Raw genomic sequence first — 17618 nt, forward strand, 5'->3', positions numbered from 1 at the left:
TGCATTCCCCCATCATTACCTCAGCAACCATCACTTAACGGACATCCAGTATTATGTATGTTAGATCAAACTAGATTGAATTGCTTTCAGGTTTGACAAGTCATTTTATTATGTGACTCTCTAACTTTTTTTTTTGCGGTACGTGGGCCTCTCACCGCTGTGGCCTCTCTCGCTGCGGAGCACAGGCTCCAGATGCGCAGGCTCAGTGGCCATGGCTCACGGGCCCAGCCGCTCCGTGGCATGTGGGATCTTCCCGGACCGGGGCACGAACCCGTGCCCCCAACCCGTGCCCCCTGCATCGGCAGGCAGACTCTCAACCACTGCGCCACCAAGGAAGCCCCTCTCTAACATTTTACCTGAATTTTTTATTGCAATAATTATAGATTCACATGCAGGTGTGAGCAATAATACAGAGAGTCCCTTGTGCACTCTTCCTAGTTTTTCCCAATGGTAACATTTTGCAAAACTATAGTGTAAATCACAGCCAGGAAGGACACTGACTTGAATGCAATCCACCAATCTATTCTCCTCACCCTGGGTCCTTAACCCCTAGCAACCACCAATCTGTCCTCCATTTATAAAATTTTATCTTTCAAAAATGTTATATAAATAGAATCGTAACCTTTTGGGGTTTTAATATTTTTCCCTCAGGGTAATTCCCTGGCGATTCATACAAGTTTTTGAGTATATTAATAATTTGTTCCCTTTTTTATTGCCGAGTAGCACATTATGGTATGTATATACCAGTTTGTTTACTCACCTTTTGAAGGACCTCTGGACTGACTACAGTTTCTAGCTATTACAAATAAAGCTGCTATGAACCTCCATGTACAGGTTTCTTCCATTTTTTATAGTTCTACTTTTTAGAGAAATACTGTGACTGAACCAATCTATGTACTCTCATACCCTGAAAAGTCCTGGTGCCCTTAATAACTACCTCCATTCCCACTTTTTTTTCAGCACCACCCTGGCATATAGCTTCACCTCTGAATACTGCTGGCTTTACCTTCTTCCTACGTCTTCTGTTGCCAGAAATTTATTCAGGAGTCCAGATTTACTCTGTGCCTAATACCCTTGGACTTGAATCTTGGATCTACTTTCTCTGTCTAGCCACCTTTTTGTAGATCTTGAAAATTTTTTGTCTTACCCACTCCAACCCTCAGTTCCTTGTGGACCTCCAAGGTCCTTACCCTGGGCTAGTTCTCCCCAGGGGAGAACCTTTACCTCACAATTACTACACAGAAATTTCCACTCTAGCCTATACATGGACACTCAGGAGACACCACTTTGCAACTGGAAGCAATACTGTCCCTTTCATGTGAGGTTACCATGCGCCCTCAGCAGACACTGAATCTGCTGGTGCCTTGATCTTAAGACTTCACAGCCTCCAGAACTGTGAGAAATAAATGTTTGTTGTTTATAAGCCACCCGATTTATGGTATTTTCTTATAGCTGCCTGAATGGACTAACACATCAAGAAAGAAAAGAAAGGAAAGGAATGGACTTGGACCTTTTTACTATAGCCCAGAGCAGAGCTGATCTAAGCCACTCGAGGTCATTCCCTAGAAATCAGCAATTACATTCTTCTAGGACATGGCCATCAGTAATCTATCATCCCAGGAGAAGACATTTGTGGTTTCTGCACTACTTTTCCTGAATTCCAAATAATAGCTTCCATCAGACTAAATCAAGAAGGGAAGAAATTCACCTTGTAGAAGGGTGTAAGTTTCTATTCTAGGTCATTTTTCAGCTTATGCTCAAAGGACTTTCACTGGAAATGGGGTTTCTCTAATTTTTCTGAGAGAACATCTGGAAAGATAATTCAAAACTGAGACTGTCAAAATATCACTGCCAAAGTGTGCATCATTTTGGACAGCGTTTTAATTCACTGTAGTCGGCCTGTGCCCCTGGGAGCTGAGCTTTGTGCTCGAAGTCATAATAAGATTACCTGCCTTTCTCAGTCCCTGTGTTATCAATCAATCCTGTGGTTGATGAAGTTACATAAAATAATCATATAAGCCTTTGATGCAATGATGATGATGACAAAAAAGCAGTGAAATAAAATAGGGCCAGCACAAATTAATCCCCCTGTGTAAAAGTTAAAGCTAGAGAAGTTGTAAACTTAGGACATTGTCGTTAAATATCAGGATTTATCATTTATACCCAAACACTGGATTATAGCCATTCTATAAGGCAAATATTTCAAGAATCTCAGGTTTAAAGTTATCTTAAACGTTATTAGTTGCAGAGATAATAAACTGACCATGGGCCAAATGTGCAGACATGTTGTGTGTCCCACAGTGTTTCCCCCCGTGGCCCCCATGGAACTGGATAGCACATTTACAAATTGAAAAATAGAAAAACTTCTCAACACAGGACTCAAATTCCTGCATGGAAACTCTTGGTGCTGAATAACAACTGATTGTGCTCTTTAGACAGAATATTCACAGACCCCATTACTCCCTATTATATCTCCAACTTAGGGGCCAAAAGCCTGCTACTGTTTATCACGATGCTGTAACTATTTCACCTGGAGGTAAAGGAGAAGTGAAGTACTTCTTCCACTTGGCCTCTTCTTTTGGCCTAGCCTCTGTAGGCATCTGAATCTGGGAGCCTGATCTGGCTGACAGCCTCCTCCCTACTTGATGCTTGGGTCCTCACATAACCTCTCCAATCTATGTATAGTCATAGGGAATTCACCCTCCCTGAGGCAGCCAACTCCATCTTTAGTCAGCTCTGAACATTAGAAAGTTCTTAATATTGAACAGAAATGTATCTTTCTACAGTCTTCACTAGTCCTAGTGCAATTCCTGGAGCCACACACCATACAGAACACTAACAAATACCAAATACTGCAATGAATTTTGCAAAGCACTTAGCCCACAGCCTGGCATATAGTAGGTGCTGAGTAAGCGCTGGTTTCCTTCTCTGATCCATTTTTATTTTTTATTTAATTTTAAAATAATATTTATTTATTTTATTTCATTTTTTGGCTGTGTCGGGCCTCAGTTGCGGCACGCAGGCTCTTTGTTGTGGCGCGGGGCTTCTCTCTAGTTGTGGCGCGCAGGCTCCAGAGCACATGGGCTCAGTAGTTGCAGCACGTGGGCTTAGTTGCCCACTGCCCCACCCCCCGGCATGTGGGATCTTAGTTCCCCAACCAGGGATTGAACCCAAGTCCCCTGCACTGGAAGGTGTATTCTTAACCACTGGACCACTAGGAAAGTCCCTCTCTGCTCCACTTTTAAATTTAACAACTATTTGACAAACATTTGTTGAGTGCCTTCTATATGTCAGGCACTCTACTGGGAGCCAACAATAAAAAGATGAATAAAACACAGTCCCTGAATCCTAGAAACTAACAACCTAGTAGGCTGAGATTGATCTGTGTGCATTCTTTTACAAAGCTGGGTTAGAAATATGTAAAGGACTCCCAAATTAGAGTAGGACATTCTACTTGATTTTTGTGGGGAGGTAGGGCTGTCCAGGTGTGTAGTTTGAAAATTATTTGTCTAGTATCTAAAGGCTGGCATGTACTTTGGGAGCAAAATCACATTGCCCCTGCCTCAGTGACAATATATAGTAAATTTGGCTTTGTATAGGAGGATTAAAGACCTAAGGAGTCTTAGTATCAGTTGGAACATGGCTTCACTAATACTTTCATTTAAAAATCTTAGAATATGACAAATCTGAGATAGTAAGCACACTGAGCTATAGGATCAAAGAAGTGGACATCTGACCCATTTTTGGTTATTTACAAATAACATCGTAGAAAATTATAAGGGTGTTGAGGCAATAGGGCAGGGAGATGTGAAGACATCCTCCCCAGAACTTGGGGTCTGTAGGTAATACTCAGGTTAGTGGTCTCCTCATTGTGCCCTTGTGCCCCCCACCCAAACCCTACTTCCTCTCAGTAGGTGTTTAAAGAGTGGCTTCAATTTGTGAATTCTGCAACTAGATAATGTTTAAGATAACTTGCCTTAAGGGGGGAATTCTGACAAGTAGATGGGATTAGAAGTTTTCTAAATATATATTGAAGAAATTCTGACACCAAAAGCACAAGCAACAAAAGCAAAAATCAACAAGTGGGACTACATTAAACTAAAATATTTCTGCACAGCAAAGGAAAAAAAAACAACAAAAGGCAACTTAAGTAATGAGGGAAAAGATTTGCAAACCATATTTCTTATAAGGGATTAATATCCAAAATATATAAAGAACTCACACAACTTATAACAAGTAAACAATTTGATTAAAAAATGGGCAGAGGGCTTCCCTGGTGGCACAGTGGTTGAGAGTCCGCCTGCCAATGCAGGGGACACGGGTTCGTGCCCCGGTCCGGGAAGATCCCACATGCCGCGGAGCAGCTGGGCCCGTGAGCCATGGCCACTGAGCCTGCGCTCCGCAGCGGGACTGGCCACAGCGGTGCAAGGCGTACCACAAAAAAAAAAAAAAAAAAAAAAAAGGGCAGAGAAATTTAATAGACATTTCTTCCAAAGAACATCCAAATGGCCAACAAGTACATAGAAAAATGCTCAACATTACTGATCATCATGGAAATGCCGATGAAAACTACAATGAGATATCATCTCACATCTATTAGAACGGCTACTGTCAACAAGACAAGAGATAAGAAGGATATGGAGAAAATGGGCACTGTTGGTGGAAATGTAAACTGGTTTAGCCACTACAGAAACCAGTATGGAGGTTCCTCAAAAAATTAAACATAGAACCACCATATGGACCAGCAACCCCCCTTTTAGGTATATATTCAAAGGAAATGAAAACAGGATATTGAAAAGATATCTGCACTCCCATGTTTATTGCAGCATTATTCACAATAGGCAAGATATGGAAACAAACTAAGAGTCTGTCAATGGATGAATGGATAAAGGAGATGTGGGGGATTCCCTGGTCCAGTGGTTAGGACTCCGTGCTCTCACTGCCGAGGGCCTGGGTTCAATCCCTGGTCAGGGAACAAAAATCCCATAAGCCATGCACGCAGCCCAAACAAACAAACAAACAAAACTGTGGTATACATACAATGAAATATTATTCAGCTATGAGAAAGAAGGAAATCCTGTCATTTTTCAGCAACATGGATGGACCTTGGGGGCATTATGCTAAGTGAGCTAAGTCAGACAGAGAAAGATAAATACTGTATATCACTAATATGTGGAATCCAAAGAAGCCAAAATCATACGAACAGAGAGTAGAAGGGATGTTACCAGGGGCTGAGGGTGGGGGAAATGGCGAGATGTCGTTTAAGGGGACAAACTTGCAACTAGAAGATGAATAAGCTCTGGAGATTTAATGCACAGTATTGTAATTACAGTCAGCAGTACTACATTACATACTTCAAAGTTGCTAAGAGGCTAGATCTTAAATGTTCTCACTATGTTAATCATGTGACTATGGAGGTGTTAGCTAAGCTAAGGGGGTAATCAATTTGAAATATACGAACGTAGTAAATCAACGCAGTTGTACACCTTAAACTTACACAATGTTGTGTGTCAACTATATTTCAACAGAAAGGAAGGAAGGAAAGAAGGGAGGAAGGAAGGAATTAACTGCACCCAAGGCAGTTTCCTAGAGTGGCCACCTGCAAGGCCATCAGTCCTGGACCTGCTAGGCTGTTGAAGCCCATTCATGAACAGGTAGAACACCTTCAAAGGAACAGTGTCAGACATGGGAGCAGGACTGGATCGTGTGTCGGCAAACTCACTCATGTCTCTTGCACGCCACATTTCCATCCTTGATATCTATACCATATAAAAATTGGGTCAGCCCTTCAGCTTAAAATTCAGGGTCAGAGACTTGCCAGTCTTGATTGCTTTTATCCTGTATCCCTTTGGGGTGGATAAACTGGGGTGGATAAAGTTTTGTATTGATATTTGGACCATTAAAAAACATTTCTCTCAGATCCTTTTCGGAATATTTATTATTTTAAGAGTCAGGATCAAATTATTAATAAGATTGATGCCCTCAAAGTGAACACAATGTTTTGCCATCCCTAAATAAAAGGACAGGCTCTAGAACAAGGAAAGTGAATAGTCAGGTTAGGTATGTTCTGTTCAAAGTCCCCAGGAATTTTGTGTCCAGTTGAAGAAGAATTTTAAATTATTATTTTTCTTATATTCCTCTTTTTTCCAAATAGGACTTAGTACACATATGTAAAAGCTGGTAAACAGAATAGTGAATTCACTCCAAGCCATGTCATGTGAAAAGGGAACAGAAATTTGCCGACTTTGTCCTAGGTGGGATATCCTATAAATCTCTCTTAGAGAAACAAATGCATCAGCACATGCAGATATATGTACCAGAATATTTTTTGAAGCATTACTTTTTCTTCTGTTAAATTTTTTTTATTACATCTATACATATCCATAATCAGTATATAGTTCTGCATATTTTTTCCACTCAAGATTGTTTTTAAGATCTAAACATGTTGTTACATATACATCTAGTCCACTTATTTTAACTATGATATAACTACATCAGTTTATTTATTGATTCCCATATTCCAGAGCATTATCTTTAATAATAAAAAAAACTAGAAATAAAATGTACATCTGCAAACAAAAATTGTTGAATAAATAATGATATACCTATATCATAGAATATACGCAGCCATTATAAAGAATGAGAGAAAGGCATTAATTTGGAAAGATGTCCGTGATAAATTACCAAGCATAAAGAATAATCTTGTTTTTGTTTAAAAAACTTATAAAACTCTGTATGTATACTATATATGCATATGTGAGTTTATATAAACATGGAAAAACATACCCTATAAACCCAATGAAAAGATACCTAATAAACAAAATGTTAACACTGACTGATTTACACGGTCGTGGAACCAGATGGGTGGGGGAGGAAGAGACTATACATTTTTATGTATATGTAAAAAGAACAGGATACAAAATTGTTTTTCCCGAATCATCTCAAATGTGTTTTTAGAAAAGTGGGGGAACATTTGCCACAATGTTAAAAACTGAGAGAATAAGTTCACTGAAAATACGGATCCCTTCACCTAGATCCAATTCTGCCCACACATTGGAGGCCTCTTTATTCCTCCAGGCTCACTCCTCACCATGAGGAGTGTTCTAGGTCAAAAGGGACTATGGTGGCCAGTTATTTGGTCAAATACCAGTCTAGATGTTGTTGTGAAGGTATTATGTAGATGTGATTAACATCTACAACTAGTTGACTTTAAGAAGATTACCCTCAGTAATGTCGGTGGGCCTCATTCATGCAGTTGAAGGCCTCAGTGCAAAATCTGAGATTTTGGAATTGCCAGACCCCATAATCATGTGAGCCAAATCCTTAAAATAAATCTTTTTTACATATGTTTAAAAATATACAAAAAATAGTACCGTATTGTTTCTGTTTCTCTGGAGAACCCTGACTAATACAGCAGCCTTCTGAATATTCACGTTGATGTCGTGCTCAATTTTTATAGTATATTAAAGTAGCTTGCTTCATGACCAACAAACTAGAAGTATATGTTCACTTCTGCATTGTCAAATCCATTTGATAAACACAGTCATGATCTACATTATCTGCCCTTTGCAGTTAGTCCTTGATCATCACTGCATAGGAAATCTTCCACAACTTGCCATTCAGTTTTCAGTCATACATTGTTCTGATTCCAATATTCTATTTTTCATTAAGAAAGACACCACGTTTTCTTCTCTAATAACTTTTCTTACTACATTATTGATTACAACGGGTACTTCCTTTTCTTCTTTTCCCTGTTACTTACAGGGACAGCTTCTACTCTTTTCAAAGAGTGAAATTAAACCCAAATTTCAAAATAACAAAAATGAACACAGCAGATATGATAGTGATGAGTGGGAGCTCTGAGACACATATAATGATCAGAACTGTCTTCGCCACCAAATGAGTTTTGTCTCTGACCTTATAAAAAAGTGTTCTCTTTTTCAGAGCTCTTTGGATTTTGTAATTGCAGAGGAAGGACGGTGGACCTGTACCTGCCTCCTGCTGAAAGGTCACATATTTTGAAACGTTCTTGTCCTTGTTTGACTAAGTGACAAGGCAGAGTATTCTCTGGAGAGAGCTCTCCCTGCCGCCCCATTTTGTGACATATGGGACAGTACTAGGGCGACGGTGATCTCATCCTCCCGGCTTGACTTCCTCTGCTGAGCTTCCAGAGCAGTGGAAGTCAGAGCCTTCGGATCCATCGGGCAGAGCTGACTGACGACCTGGCCTTGGCTCTCGCAGTTCTTTGCTGGCCCAGCATTCTAAATCCTGGTCAAGCTGGCACCCCAAAGGAATCCCTTTTTCTGCTAATATCAAATCCTACAAAAGCTTCCCTCACTCTCTGTGGGCTTCTACTCCCCAGATGCTGGTCCCCAGGGAATATGCTTTCTTGGTTCATCAAATCTATGCCACTTGTTGGGAACACGGGGAGATGGAGGAATTGATGGCCAAGGAAATCTGCATACCTGAATTCTGCTCTAGAGTGAAATATATGCACAGAAAATGATGCTGGTCAATGAAGCCCAAGCCCAAGTGCACAGCCTTGTGACCCAGCATAGACCACATATAACTTGGTTGAATGTGTTTTTGCCCAGACTAGTCTGAGTCCTTAGGCCTTTTGTCTTAGCCTCTGGCCCTATCAAGAAAAAGGTATCCAGAGCCAAGAGCATGGACAGACTCTTTACTATTAGTGAAATAAGGGGATGTGGGGGGAGTGAGAGGCGCTGTGAATATCTCCTGGTCAACAGCATCCCTGATTTTTATTCTTTGACCTGTTATCCCATAGACATAACTTCTAGATCCATCATATCCGGCCTTATGGGATGAAAAGTATCCAAAGAATCAGTGTCAGCAGAACATTTTCCCCAAAACAGACCAATTTAAACCCTGTCAAAAAGACTATACTTTCTAGAAACCTGCCTCAGTCACTCTTTTTGCCCTTGATCCTGTTCTTGAGGGAAGAGCAAAGGTAGCAGTGATGGTGGAACTCTGAGATTCTCAGGGCCAGTATGGTGGATGTTTTATGAAGTGATGGTTGAATGAATGAAAATGGAACGAGATTTCTCATAATCACAGTCAGCCTCTACCTCAGAATTAGCATAGAGGTTGCTGCTCAAGCCATTTGCTTACTTACCACCCTGGAGGAAAAAAATAATCTTGGGCTAATGGCTGACTGAGGCAGTAAGAGATGTAAATGCAGTAGATATTGCACTTGGAAGCAAGGAATCCAGATAAGTCCCAACTTCCTCTCCACTTGTGTTTCTGTCTTCACTTTGGGAAGTGAATCAAAGATGCTGATGACATCGGCACTGCCAAACATATGTCAGATCTTAACACATACTCTGTAATAGAGGTCACCCTTTTTTTTTTTTCGGTACGTGGGCCTCTCACTGTTGTGGCCTCTCCCGTTGCAGAGCACAGGCTCCGGACGCGCAGGCTCAGCGGCCATGGCTCACGGGCCCAGCCGCTCCGCGGCATGTGGGGTCCTCCCGGACCGGGGCACGAACCCGCGTCCCCTGCATCGGCAGGCGGACTCTCAACCACTGCGCCACCAGGGAAGCCCGAGGTCACCCTTTAATAAGGAAGAACAACCCTACAAAATATTTATTCTCATCCCCATTTCTGAATTAAAATCTTGACCTGATGTACTTCGCTGCTTGTGTTGTTTTCAGAAGAGTCTAGACTGGAAATCTACTTATATTGCATATTAGAACACTAGCAAAACCTATCTTCCTTCATAGGCTATATCCTTATGGCCTAGATTCATCTTCATATCCATTACTTGACCCATCTTAATGAAAGACTCTGAATGAGTCTGGGAGAAAGTTCATTCTGATATGTAGTCTCATAGGTGTTCAGACTCAGACCTATTCTCAAGTCTCATTGGAAACTCACTGGTAACATGCAAAGTCATTTGTTGATTGAAATACTATCACTGATTAGCCACTGTAATTAATGATTAGTACTATCACCAATTACTGACATACTACCACTGATACTCTTTTGTCAATTATCTCATGATAATAGTCTGAAACACCATCCTCTATACAGTTAATACAAAATCCATTTTTGGTATTTATGCAAGTAAAGGCTTAACACCTTCCACAAATTACAAGTTCAAAAAAGAAATGCTTTAATTTCAGCTCTTTACCTAGATGCAAAAAAAAAATCGCCAGAATTTGCTTAAGCTTAATTCAATATTGTTAAACCTGTTTTACAGATGAGGAAAGTGTACAGATGAGACACAAAGAGGTACCATAAAATGCTCAAGGTCACATAAACAGTAAAGCTAGCATTTGAACTTAGAGAATTTGCTGACAGAAACTATGTTCTCAACTCTTATGTAAAACTACCTCTCACCAATACCCTCCCTTACCAAGGCCCTAAGGCCTTCCATGATCTGGCCTAATACACCTCTCTGGTCTCATTTACTCCCATGCTCACTCTACTCCAGTCACACTGGCCTCCTTGCTGTTCCTTGAATATTTCTAATACACTCCCACCTCAGGGCCTTTGAAATTACTGCTTTCCTCCACTTGCAATCCTCTGTCCCCAAGTAGCCTTGTGGCTCTCCTCCTCACTTCATTTGGTGTCTATTCAAATGTTACCTCAACAAAGCAGCCTTCCCTGGACTCCCTTTTCATAAATGAATCCCCTTTGCCCCCTGCCTCTTCACTCTCTATTATTTTAATTTGCATTATGTACCTTCAGAGCTCTTACTAAATATTACATAGTTACCTGTTTATTTATTGTCTATCTTCCCCAGTCAGAATGTAAGCTCACAGGGCAGAGAATTTGATTGTTGTGTTCACTGCTGTGTTACTGGCTCCTAGAATGGGCCTGGCACATACTAAACACTCAATAAATATTTGCTGAGTGAAAGAATAAAGGAAGGAAAGACAGAACGGAGGAAAACTAAGCAATTCATTAAGATTATGATGCTGGTTGTGTAATCAGTTAAGTATTTCTAACCTCAGTCATGCCACCATATGATGTTCATGATATTCTCACATGTAACTCAAAAGATTTCTTCGTGTCATTTCCCAAAGCAAATGACGATTCTAGCTCTAACTTTCAAAGTGCCTGGGAATGGGGATAATACAAATTACTTCCTTGATTATCATTGTATTCACAAACTCTAATATTTATTAAGCACTTAATAGGGTCCAGACACTGAATTAAGCATCTACATGGCTTATTTCATTTTATTGTCACAACAGGGCTTTTAATTTTTAGTATTGACGTTTGTGCAGTGTTTACATGTGTAAGCCCTGGGGTCAGCCTACCCAGATTTAAATCATGGATCCACCACTGACTCGCTGTTTGGCTTTTTTATCATCAGTAAGAGGACATAATACAATATTAACTGTACATAACTATTACGGTTGCCTTGAGGCTTACGTGCGATCACGCAGGTGAAGCACTTGGCATAGATTCTGGCACGTAGCAAACATTCCAGCATCTTAGCTATTACTATCCCCATCTTCCAGATCAGGAAACTGAGGCTGAAAGCAGTTAAGTAATTTGCCCAAGGTCACAAACAGCTAAGAAGTTGCACTGGGATTTAAAACTGGCTCTGTTTAACAGCAAAGATGTTTTTTTTTCTGACAAACCATCTTTTCTGCCTCTCTTAGTCTAGCTCTGTGTTCGAAGGGACCCAGTGAAGTCAGTGAAGTGTAGAAAACTTTATGAACTAACTTGACTAACATTCTCTTTTAAGGTATTAGAGGTAAATGTTTGAGAACTTACACAGGGCATTATTATGCATTTGTAAGTATTGATAGAACTAGGTTGAGTGATGGTGACCTTGAGAGCTGTCTAGAAAAAGTTGATCACGATTGATTGACTAGTTAACATGAAAAGGAAAATAATGCTTCTAGAAGAAAATTTAGGAGACTACCCTTATGATTTGGGACTACGCAAAGATTTCTTGAGACACACTAACTGTAAATAAAATGATGAATTGGACTATATAAAATTAGGAATTTCTTTTCACCAAAAGACACCATGGAGAGAATGAAAAGAGAAGCCACAGAGTGGGAGAAGATATTTGCAATACTCACAACTGACAAAGGATTGTTATCCAGAATATGTAACCCTACAAACCATTATGAAAAAGCCAGGTGACTCAAAAGAAAAGTGAGGAATAGACATAGAGAGGTAATCCACAAAAAGTGTCATCGCAATGGCCAATAAACCGATGTTTATTTGTTTTTACATCTACCAAGCATGTGGCATTCTCAACTAACAACCAAGGATCTGAAAATCCAGAAAAGACAAGTGTGGTGTGGATGCTGACAGAGAACAGAGTGTAAATAAGACAGGATTCGTGTCTACAGGGATTACTTCATTAAAATACACAACATAATAAAGTGCAAGGCATCCTGCGTAAAGCTAAGATTTAAAGCTCAGGGTGGTAGCACAGCTTAATTCTGAATAAAAGGAACAAGGAGGCTTCAGAGGAGGTGACACTGAACTGTGCCCTGATGGATGCTCAAATGTGTGGGTTGATAAAGTGTCCTTCCCCACTTGAAGGCACCTTGCAGGTGGCACTGTTGACAGTAGAGGGAGAAGGAGGACAATTGGAGCAAGTCTGAGCAATTCTCCCATAGTGGCGCCATTTCAAGGATTGGTAAGACGTGGGACTGAAACAACAGAGCTCACTTTGCAAGCACTCAAAGAGAAAAGTGTTCAAAAGGCAGTTTCTCTTTCATGAACTTACTCCATCCACCAGTGGAAGAGACCCTGCCCCTGTTCTGGTTCCTACTCTCTGCAACCCTCTGCCCAATTTCTAGCCAGGCTTCAGCTTGCAGGCCCCTGAAATAGAGATTCCTCTCGGTTATTCCACATTTTCTTCAGCGGTCAGGTTTGATCTGATATCCCTACAACCCATTTGGGTTTCACGTCTACATCTTTAGTGAAGTCGCTTTTGTAGGTCGTCAGCCTTTAGCCTCTGGAAGCTTCAGGAGAGGTAGAATGCGCACTATTTCAGCTAACTTACCCTGGGTGTGGGACACAAAGTCCTGCTCCTTTAAAAGGTTTCCAGTGTTAGGCTTCCAGAAATAATGAAAATACCATCAACTGGACGGCAAGAATTTCAAAGCAGCCCTTTTATCTGTGGTGCAAAGGCACTAAGGTCGACCTCCTTTGCTGTCAGTCATTGCAGTTTAAGGCACAATAGCTTTACTGTTCTTCTCCAGAAAACAGTGAAACCCTCCTGGAGCCATTTGATAAAGGGATTTTGGAAGAAAAAATTGGATGACTTTCCAGTGAAAATAAATCATTTCCAAGTGGGCCTTAAATGAAATGGCAGGGACACCGTCCTTCACATAGAACCAAGCACAAGTATGGAGACTCACTGCCATGTTTCACTCCAATTCATTTTGTTGTAAGGATTTGGGTAGATTATTTTACTCTTTTGGTATTTCTTTTTGGGGGGAGTTTTTATAAATTGTCTATAAACAACAACAACTCCCTTACCTAAAATTTCCTTATAGTCTTATATAGGGCAGTTGGAAGCAGGGGAGAACTATAAGACTTAATAAAGATTTGAACTGAATTCCTGAGGAAAAAGGAAAACTGAAAAAGTTAAAGTGGCTTTAAGTTCAACAAACTTCCAAAGCCAATCAGAAAACACTACGTGGGAAATATTAGTGGATGGCTACAATACTAACAGTAGAGTGAGCAGCAATTCAGACTTAAACCACCAGGCTGTGTGCACAGTCTTTAGATGTGTGGTTTTCAAACTGTGTTCCATGGAGGCCTATCGTTTTCTTAGTGTTCCATAGAGACAGAGGTGTCTCAGGGGTAGGGGTACTGAACTCAGCCATCAGCCCTGAGTTCAGTACCCCTGATTCTGAGCCCTTATGACCCACTTCAACCACCATGATGTGGGCTTGTATCTGTTTACACACTGGTGTTCCCTGTAAGAGCTGTTTGGAAAAAAAAAAAAGTGTATATATATATATATATATATATATATATATATATATATATATATATATATATATTCAAGAGAAGGGGAGGGGGGAGAAGGGTTTGGAAATCATTATTATGGATCATTTCCCTTAGCTTCTTCTAAGAGTCTCTCAAATGAATCCCTAGCAATTCAGTCCAATGCCCCTTAAACCGTGAGCACCACCCTTAGACATGGGCAAGCAGGGCACCTTGCCACAAAGTGGGCCTCATGTTTTAGAGGGCTTTCCTCAAAAATTTCTAAGTCCCAGGACTTCCCTGGTGGCACAGTGGTTGAGAGTCCGCCTGCCAATGCAGGGAACACGGGTTCGAGCCCTGGTCCAGGAGGATCCCACAGGCCGTGGAGCAACTAAGCCCGTGCGCCACAACTACTGAGCCTGTGCTCTAGAGCCCGCGAGCCACAACTACTGAAGCCCACGTGTCTAGAGCCCAAGCTCTGCAACAAGAGAGGCCGCCGCAATGAGAGGCCCGCACGCTGCAGCAAAGAGTGGCCCCCGCTCCCTGCAGCTGGAGAGAGCCCGCGCGCAGCAACGAAGACCCAACACAGCAAAAAATAAATAAATAAAATAAATAAATTTTAAAAACACATTTCTAAGTCCCCTTCAGTGCCTGGGACTGGCTGGGTCCAGCAGTGCCATCCAGGCAAGTTACTTCCTAGCCCGCATGGTTCCTGGTCCCTATTTCTCCTCTTCAGAGTGCTCTCTGAAACTCTGCCTGGTATGGGTGGTCAACCAGTTGTCCCAAGGAACTCTGGAGCTTGCCCCTATGGGGTTTTTCTGGGATCACATGGCCAAGCCCCAGTTCCAGGAGTGCAGACTGACAAGCAGATTGTTCCTATTGGCCAATGCAGTATTTATTTCACAAGATAGTTTAAGATTGGGTTGTCAGAGTAGTGCTGACATTCTGATTTGGGGTTACTGACACTCACAAAAGACATAAGAAAAAATCAGGGCTTTGGACAACTGATAGTCCACTGCCCATCTTTGGACTTGAGCTGCATCTGCGGGCCTGTGCATTGGCTCTTGAGTGTCCATGCTCCAACTACAGTGACATCTCTGGTCTCAAGCACCCAAGGGTATTGACAGTGGTAGCAGGAATCCTTTACCTCTAACCTTTGCTGTTGGCACCCAGGGCAGTCACCCCACTCCTTTTGCAGGCGACGTACCACATACCAGGGAGTCCTCAGGAGCGACCACACCTGTCTCCTCCGAGGCCTTTGAGATCATTGCTGTGCAGCAGCAGCAGGCCTTCTGATCAATGCCCTTTCTTTCCTCTGATTGATATGGTGACATCGTGTTCTCCCAGGTAGGTCTTAAGGCCTGCCAGATGAGGGATGGACATTCCTTGAGTAAATGGATCTGTGCTCTTCCCATTAGATCCACAGGCTCCTCCTCTCCCATCCTCACTGAAGGTGATGGTGTGGAAATTCAGAGTGTGTTCAATGTTAAAAGAGGACATTCTAGGAATGCAGTGATTATGGCCTAAAGAGTTTAAAAGAAGTCGTGGTTGGAATATGAGCTATTTTACATTTAAGGTATAAAATCCTGAACAATAAATTTAACATGAGCAGAAAATGAATTATTGTTCACATTTTCCTGCATCCCCTGGAAAAGACTTGCATCTGTGATCATGATCAATGATAATGATCTCTGAGAGAATAACAACTTCCGAGAGGATCACTGGAAACCAGTATGACAGGCAGCATGATGGATGTTGCCACATCAGGAGTAATGATACAACCAGTGCGAAATAACTGATTTTAGGGAACTGCAGGAGCAAAAAGATCTATATTGTTTCTACAGAAATAGCGTGCGAAAGCCACGACATCTGAGTCATAACTGTGTTGCTACCTTTTTCTTGCAGTGGAAGATATAAATTAGCTGGGAACAGCATATTTAACGAGAAAGAGCATGAAGAGATAGTTCCTGGACCTCAACAGGAACGGATGGGGCCTGGATATTACAAAGAATCTTTCATTCACTGATCGGATAGAAGACAATTATGAGTATCTCTACTCCACCCATTTTCTAAATCGTCAGTTAATCATCTTTCATGGGCCCACGAACTTTGCATCTTCCAAACTGCCAAAGAGTGCTCTTTCTAAAACGCAAATCTAATCAAGTTCTTCCTGCTTACAACCCTTCAACATCTAGGGAACCAAACTGAAATTTTTTGGCTTGGCACATAATTTCCTTCATAATTTGTCTCTTAGCCTCATCTTCTGCAATACCCCAATAGCTACTCTATGTTCTAATCACACAATTGGCAATTTTCACAATCCTCAGTGCTCTTAAATGTTCTACCCTTTCTTGGGATTCCCTTACCATTAACTGTCTTCCTAAATGATTCCTACATGTCTGGCAAGACCCACTCAGGCTCTCACCACCACCTCCCTGATATCTACTTTCCCCCCACCTCTTCCAGGCTGAAGGAAAGCAAGGGGCCAGTGTAGCTAGAGAGAAGTGGGGGAGGGAGGGAGAGAGGATGAGTTGAGGTCAGAGGGTGTGGGGTACAGTTCCCAGAGCTCCTCAGAGGATTTCATTCAGAGACAGATGTGAAGCCATCAGATGCCCGCCCCCCAGTGAATTGCACCTCCCAATATTCACATCCTTAAGAAGTCCTTTCCCATTCTAAACGTAGGCTGGCTGTACGATTCAGTTTAACACAACAAGGCCGAAGTGACAGTGTGCCAGTTCTGAGCTTAAGTCACCAGAAAGCATGGAAGCTTTTGCTTTTGTGCTTTGGAAATCCCTGGGCACCGTGTAAGACATTCAGCTACCTGCTGGAGAGACCATGTGAGCAGGCCATATGAAAAATGGAGAGACCGGAGACTGTATGGTGAGAGGAAGAGACCCAGCCATCAGTAGCCCAGCTGAGTACATCTTCCAGCTGTCCCTGCCAAGGAACCAGACATGTGAATGAAGCATCTTGGATATTCTAGCCCCATCTACAGACGTGTGAAGGTCCCATGAGACATCCACTTGAGCCCCAGTCAATCTATACAAGCATGAAAAAACAACAAAAAGGTTATACCAAGCCACTAAATTAATTGATAACTGAACCGGGACTCAACAGGTGAGAACGGGTCTTGGCATCAAGTATCGATGGCAAGATGTTGGGTGGGGGATGTGCGGCAAGTGTCACTAGCAAGCCCCACATCTGGCATCATGAAGCAGGACTCTTGGACCCAATGGGCACGCAAGGTGCAATCCTAGGCATCCAGCAAGACTGTACCCACACTTGTTGTTGGCCTAGCCATACTTTCCCACTCCCTATCGTGCTCACCCCATCAATCCCACACTTGACCGAGAGAGGTGAGGCATCAAACAAGTTCAGTGTGATATCTACCCAAAGCTGTGTCAGGCGGTAAGGCAAGGCGACCATCCAGCTGGCAAGAAGCTGAGGACAGGAAGCCGATACCCGATTATATGGTATAACAGAAATGGCTAAGCTGATTACCAGTTAGTCCTTTGCTCTTCTGGTCAAGGGCACAGATTCTATCCCAGCTAATTTGGCTCTATTCCATGGCCACTGGCTAAACCTTTGATCCCAACCAGGTGTCCAAATTGGACTCCCTCCATTAGTCTTGGAAAAAATAGGACAAGACACCATATTATTTTGTTTTGTTTATTATAAATTTATTT

Source organism: Pseudorca crassidens, chromosome 11 (assembly GCF_039906515.1).
Source record: "Pseudorca crassidens isolate mPseCra1 chromosome 11, mPseCra1.hap1, whole genome shotgun sequence".
Classification (NCBI taxonomy): domain Eukaryota; kingdom Metazoa; phylum Chordata; class Mammalia; order Artiodactyla; family Delphinidae; genus Pseudorca; species Pseudorca crassidens.